This window comes from Henckelia pumila, chromosome 2 (assembly GCF_033568475.1).
Source record: "Henckelia pumila isolate YLH828 chromosome 2, ASM3356847v2, whole genome shotgun sequence".
NCBI classification, from domain to species: Eukaryota; Viridiplantae; Streptophyta; class Magnoliopsida; order Lamiales; family Gesneriaceae; genus Henckelia; species Henckelia pumila.
In genome coordinates, this window is record NC_133121.1 from 83,843,017 (window position 1) to 83,850,202 (window position 7,186).

Genomic DNA, 7,186 nt, shown 5'->3' on the forward strand with positions numbered 1-7,186 from the left:
GAATGCATCAACCTCATGAATTCCAGCAGGCTTCCTTATTACAAATCTCTCACTCGGCCACTGATAACTGTTAACAGTCATTTGCTCAAGCATATCATAAGCCTGTTCAAGAAATTTAGAAAATATTGAACCTCCAGCTGCAGCATCCACAGAAATTCTCGTTGGGCCATTCAAACCATTGTAGAATAACTCAATCTGTTCCCAATCCGAAAAATTATGGTTTGGACACTTCCTAAGCAACTCCTTGTACCTCTCCCAAGCTTCATAAAGCTGCTCATAATATTGATGTTCGAAAGTTGTGATCTCAATTTTTAGTTGGGCAGACTTGGCAGGAGGAAAGTACTTAGCCAGAAATTTAGATGCCATGTCTTCCCATGTAGTGATGCTCCCTAGAGGTAGTGACTGCAACCAACTGCGAGCATTGTCCCTAAGAGAGAACGGGAACAATCGTAGTCTAATGGTGTCCTCAGTAACACCATGAATCTTCACTGTGTCAGCAATCTCCAAAAAAGTACGCAGGTGAAAATTTGGATCTTCAGTAGCTGCACCCTTAAACTGATTCTGCTGCACTGTAGTGACCCTTACCCAGATCACCTACTAAACAGAACTTAGGCATGCAATTAACTTAATAAAACAGATATCAGAATAAAACTGCGGAATCAAATAACATTATACAATCCTAAGTAAAGGAATCTGTAATTATCCAATATTATACAACCAAATCGAATAGCTGTATAAACCCAAACAACAGTAATAAAACCTAGACGAAGCTCCAGCTGGCCAACCACTGACTAGCCCCTCCTGGATCCACCCTCCTCGTCCAATCGCAAACCTGCCCATGGAATAGGGTGTCCAGAAAATACAGAGTACGAGACGTGAGCATAAAACGCTCAGTGCGAGAGTATGAGTATACATGCATGCAAAGTGAACTCCCTATAGACTCGAGGTCAAGGATTAGATAACAGAGACAGACCGGGCCCTGGTATGTAGCACGCTGTGCCGTCGCTTCAGGAGGTGGCTCCCATACCGAGATAACCGTGGATACTCCGGACCCAAATCGATGGAAGTCCATCCACTGACAGGATAGGGTACAACCCTACTACAGACATCTCGAAGGAGATACAGCAAGATGCAAATGAATGCAGCATAATATCATGGCATATAAATCATGCAGTCATATAATACATGCATACTCAGTCAGGATATCTCGAACAGTACTTTTGTACCTCAATACAGTGCAAGCTCTACCAACTCTAGGTCCACGCCTATAGTTTGCTCTACACTGCCAAATGATACTACTATCATTAAAGTGCTCTAAAAGCCTTAACTAAGCTATTGCATACTCCTAAATATTTATAGGAAGCAAAAGCTATACCTTCGTCCGTCGTTAGCCCTTTGATGTCGATGCCTCTAGAACTTGGGCACAACTCCGCTACGACTACCGAACGCCTCTCCGACCTCCGGACCAAGCCTAAGAAGACTAGAACAGCTCCAAAAGGACTAGAAAGGAAAGGAGAACTCGGAATTGGCAAATGAAAGTGAAGTCTCGGCCTTCTATTTATAGACAACGATTGGAACTTCCGATCCTTGATCGGAACGTCCGAACCTCGATTGGAACGTCCGATCCTGCCATCGGAGCTTCCGAAGATCCTGATCTGCCACGTGTCAAAATATCACTTGTTGACTCCGGATAGGGGTGATCGGAGCCTCCGGTCCTGATCGGAGCTTCCGATCCAACCACACGTCATGCCTGACGTAATAACATCGGTGCCTCCGATCGCTCATCGGAGCTTCCGATCCTGTTCGGAGCTTCCGATCGTGCCTTCGGAGCTTCCGATCCGTCCGATGCCTAATTCAATTAATTAGCAATAATCCTTTAATTACTCAATTAGGGCACGGGCTACTACATGCACCATATTAATCAGAGCTGACTTCCACTCAAAATTATTCGTCGTGATGTTCTGCCGAGCTATCCCAGAATAATGAGTATTTATCACCGGTCGAAAGTGATCTCTGATCGCCTCCGGAGCATTATTGACAGCTCTTTCCCTTTCTTCAGCCATTTGTTGCAACTCTTCTCTTCTAGCTTTTCTCAAAGCTTTAGCAGTTTTCTCAATTTCCGGATCAAAGAGCAGTGAGTCGTAACTTTGGCTTTTTCGCATAAACTGCATAGACAAGGAAAATTTTAAAATTAGAACCAACAAAATAAAATAAAATGCTCTAAATAAAAATTAAGACTAATTAGCACAATTTAATATAAATCAAATAAAATTCATATCTCCGGTAACTGCGCCAAAAACTTGTTGCGTGTTTTTCGCTCGCAAGCGCACGATGTCAAGTTATAATATAGGAATTAAGTCCAAGTCGATCCTACGGAAAATGAATAAATGATATTATATCAAATATTTGCAAGTAATAAAATCCTAATCCTATGTAGAGCTACGAAAATGGTTTGATTTTTATAAAACTAAAATTTGCAAGAAACAAGACTAAATAACCACGAGTTCACGAGAGAAAAATTCAATAAGCAATGAATGCTAGAGGTTCGACTTCACTTGACAGTCCACCACAATTTATTTCTCATGATTATTTAATTATCAATTCTTCTAGTTTATTAACCAAGAATCCCTATTATTTTCTACTACCTCTCTCGAGTGTCAAGCAAAAATTCGTAATCAACAGCAAACTCAATATCTCTATCTAAGTTTAACTATTAAATCCGGTAAATAACACAAAAATTCTTCTAATGACTTCTATGGAGTTATATTCCTTTCGAACAATATAAACATCAAAGATGTATTTTTCTATGTCGTATTCAAAATCTCCTCTCTCGAGTGATAGATTCCAAATAAAATATCATTAAATCTATAACCAGTAAATTGAAAGCATTAAAATCAAGAAAACACAAATAAACTGTGCAAAGAATTCAAATATATAAATCAAAATATCTCAATCATGGTTTCCAGTCAAGATCCGTCTACCTCTAGACTAAGAAATTAGTTCATAACAAATTCCAAGATCAAACAAAACTTGTTCTTCAAATAATCCATCAAACTAGAAAAATAGAGTTCAAAAGAAAACTAGAACGAAATAAAATTAAGCTTTTCCGTAGCCAGATTTCGCCGTCTTCCGTCTTCGTATCAAATTCTCGAGCTCTTGTGCACTTCAAAACTCTCAATAGTCGTCTCTATGCTCTGAAAACTCTCTAAACTCTCTTCCTTCTCAAAAATAAGCTATAAAAACCCTTATAAACTCGATTAAAGACTTTTCATATTTTTGGAGACTGCGCAGCGCTGGCGCGCTGCCCTTAGGCACTGGGGCGCTTAAGTTTCGTATTTAATTTTTCAATGACGGACGTCTAGCGCTGTAGCGCTACCAAACTGGCGCTGGGGCGCTTAAGACATGAAATTACGGGCGCTGGAGCACGGGAAAACTAGAGCTGGGGCGCTGAAATTTCGAATAAAATCCTTTTACTGAGCTCTAGAGAAGCGCTGGAGCGCTCCCAATGGGGCACTGGGGCGCTATTCCTTTTGTCCAACGCGCAGCAATCTTGAAAAAATCATATATTGAGTTCTAGCTGTTCGGTCGAGTTAAAATTTTGAGAGCAACTTTAAAACATCCAAAACTTCAATTTGAACGGTGAAGATCGGATTTGGATGAATGTAGAAGCTGCAGTTATTTTGTAAACTTTGCTGTCTATAATTCGTCTTTCCGCTTCTTCTTGCTACTTTTCTTCAAATCCTTGCAACTCACAAAAACAACAACAAATACGTACAATATCCACTCGATACATCACAAAATCCAATTCAAATCATATATAAATTGAGTGCATAAAATGCACTTATCACCCGGATGGAATCGTTAATTCAAAACTTTTCAAAAATTATTTAATCCCATTTTACCCGCAGACTTAACCATAAGCAAGACATTAGGATTTCAATTCCTTACTTACAGTTCGGATGGAATTAAAGTATGTTTTTTTTTCAAAAGATTAACCCCATGTAATCCGCATACTTAGCCACAAACAAGATGAATATGATTTCAAACATCTTGCTCGCACCCCGGATGGAGTTAATTGGTTTCCAAAAAAAAAAATTCCTTCTTAAAAACAAAATATTTTAGGTGCGCCCAAGAAAGTATATGACACATCAAAGAAATCATCAAAATTCAAGAACTATCATGTTCCACAAACACCTATTGTCGTGCAATGGTCCAATAGACATCCACAATATCTAATACATCGCTACACTTTACAAGCTAAACATGTGTGCTTAAGAATATTCAACAAACAACCTACGGTTTCTCAAATATGATCAAGAGTCAAAATTTTTCAAAAATTCTCAATTTAATCAACATAGCTTCATCATAGGCTAACACTCTTATCCTCAACTTATGCATACGATACACAAACACAATAACATAATAACATAATAACTAACACAAATCAAAGCAAAAACGGAAAATAAATGCAACACTCATTCATGCAAATGCAATACACACCCCCCACACTTAAATGAAGCATTGCCCTCAATGCCTCAAACACAAGACACAACAAAGAACTAAACAAAATGCAATGCAATAATGTAAAACAGAACTCTCCTGATCTAGTGGTCGGCGTTGTCCTCCTCTTCGAGCTCGGGCGGAGGAACAGGAGCAGCATATTGAAACGGGAAGCATGGCGAATAGGGAAGTGCAACAGGAATGACTGAAGTGTCAATGCCCAGGTGCGTAGAAATAACGCGGATCAGAGAGTCAATAGCTTGAGCTTTGTGAGCCGCCACATCTTTGTAGGCATCTTGGTGATGAGGGAAAGAGGTCAGCTCACGGATAGCATCGGCTTGAGAGCGACGAGGGGGCTGAGGTGGTCGCTGGGGTATCGGAGGTAGATGAAACTTGCCATCGCGCACAAAATTCTTAATGTGATAGGCCCTCTTGGCTTTTATAAAGGCTGCGTCGATTTGTCGAATAGGCGGCAGCCACTCTTCATCGCTACGAGTGGGGACCCAGGCGCGAATGCACAAAAAAGTGATGATCATCGGAAAGTAGAGACCCACGGTGGGAGAAGTAATCGACCGATGAATCTCGCTATGAATGACGCGCCTCACGTTAAATGGCCACCCCATATAAAGCGCGTAAAGGAGGAGAGCACGCTGAAGACTGACCTCGCTAGAATATAAGATCGGCATCAGACGCTGAGTCACAAAAGCATACCAAGTAGCAGGAAGCACATGTAAAAAAACGCTCTTTGAAATTCAAGGAAGATACTGGGTCAACCCACACAGCTCTAGGATATGCCAGTTTGACAAGCAACTCATCCAAATCCCGGTCGATTTTAATGCTTTGATAGAGAGAATCATCGACCTCCGGTATTTCAAACAAATCATTCAACTCATGGGGAAGAAAATAAATCATTTTCCCCCTAACAACTGCCTTAATCATCCAACCACGATCTTGAATCATTCCAAAAATTTCACTATCGCCAAATTCTAATTCGAATCCACGCTCGGGAATGGGGGAACGATGTACCTTGGCGTGATCGTAGCGATCACGCGCTTGATTCACGAAGTGCCCGGCGATGTTGTATAAAGAACGAGCCGCGGCCGCGCCTTGGAGAGAAGATTCGCCTGTAACTCGAATGCGTTTAGGCCCTATGTAGAAGTATAAAGACGACACAAACAATAGTAGAAGCAATTTGTCGACTGATAACTACATTTTGTATGCATATTGTTGTGATGTTTTTATATCATTCTTGCATTAGTTTGTATTATTTTATACGCGTTCTGTGTCGTTTCGGGCCTATTATGTTCACATCATCTCCCCTTGGTATTTTTGTAGGAAATTTGCACAAAACCCGGATTCTCGAGCAAGTGCGAAAGAAAGCCGCGACAACTAAAATAGTGGAGCATTTGTACACATTAAAGAAGAGAAGATGAGAAGCTATTCATGATGGAATTCGAGCTGTGCAATTTTAGAAAAAACAAGTACAAGGGAAATCGTGCATCAAGCATTGGCTACATCTGGAAAATGAAGAAAGAACGAGCTGCTTCCCTTATTAAAATGAAGAAACAAACAAGAATTGTAGCTGTGCATTTGAAGGAAGATCAAGCTTTGTGTGAGCTGAATAAAATAAATAAGGAGCAAGAACAAAGAGTTACGCAGCTGGTTTAATACAAGAACAAGAGCAGAATTATAGCGCATGTAAATGAAGAAATTGAACGGCTATGAATATCGACGCGGCATCGATGCGTCAAAGAAGAACAATTGAAGAATAAAGCTGCTGAAGGGATAAGAGCTGAGCTTGAAGAATGAAGAAGCAATCACGAAGCTTCAGGTTTGAAGAACAAAGATCGGCATCGAAGCGGAATCGAGTTGAAGAAGAAGAACATATGAACAAGAATCCAGAAGAAATGAAGAACAAAGACCATGGCTGCTGTGCAAATCATGATGAAGAAGAAATAGCAGAAGCTGCACAGCCATGAAATAAAGAGCAAGAACCAAACATGCTCGAGAAGATGAAATCGCGCAATCAAGAATTGTTTCAGAAATGAAAATGGGCGCGTGCGAGGATCCCATGGAGCGCACGCGCAGAAGCAATTTCCAGCAACTTTGAAGGAGAAGCGCGTGCATGCGTGAATGAGTGAGGCATGCGCGCGAAATCAATTCCGAGGCCCCTGTTATTAAGCTTGCGCGTGAGCGGGCCTATTTCGTGCTCGCGCGCGTGTTGCAGAATATTAAAAATCTGAGAAATTATATTTCGCGTAGGATTTAATTATGAGGATTCCCAAACACTATAAATAGATGTTTTAAATATTTTATAAGGATTCCTGACAAGATTCCAGATTTCGAAAGGCAGATTTCGAGAGGCAGCTTCGGCACAGGCTTGGGAGAAGAATTCTTTTATTTTATTTTATTTTATTTTAGAATTCATGATTAAAACTTTTTTTAAATTATGAATTTGATTAGTGAGTAGTTTTCTCTTTCGATCAAGGCCACGTGATTGGGCCATAAAATTTATGTAGAAAACTCGTTTGTTTATTTGAGATTTTTAGATTTGATTTTATTAATTATCGAATTTATATTTGTCTTACAAATTTCTTGGCCAGTTATTTGTTTGCTTGTTAATCGATTCCAAGTCGACAGAGGAGGTCTCGATTTTGATCACTTCAATAATCAACATAGTGTAAAA

At 40.1% G+C, this 7,186-nt stretch overlaps 1 non-coding gene across 1 annotated transcript; it reads left to right on the plus strand.

The window, feature by feature from the left end:
- The first annotated feature begins 211 nt into the window (after positions 1-211).
- On the plus strand, positions 212-318 carry LOC140885859 (small nucleolar RNA R71). Its single transcript, XR_012151273.1, has one exon. It is a non-coding gene; the product is annotated as a small nucleolar RNA R71 (small nucleolar RNA).
- The last annotated feature ends 6,868 nt before the right edge of the window (positions 319-7,186 follow it).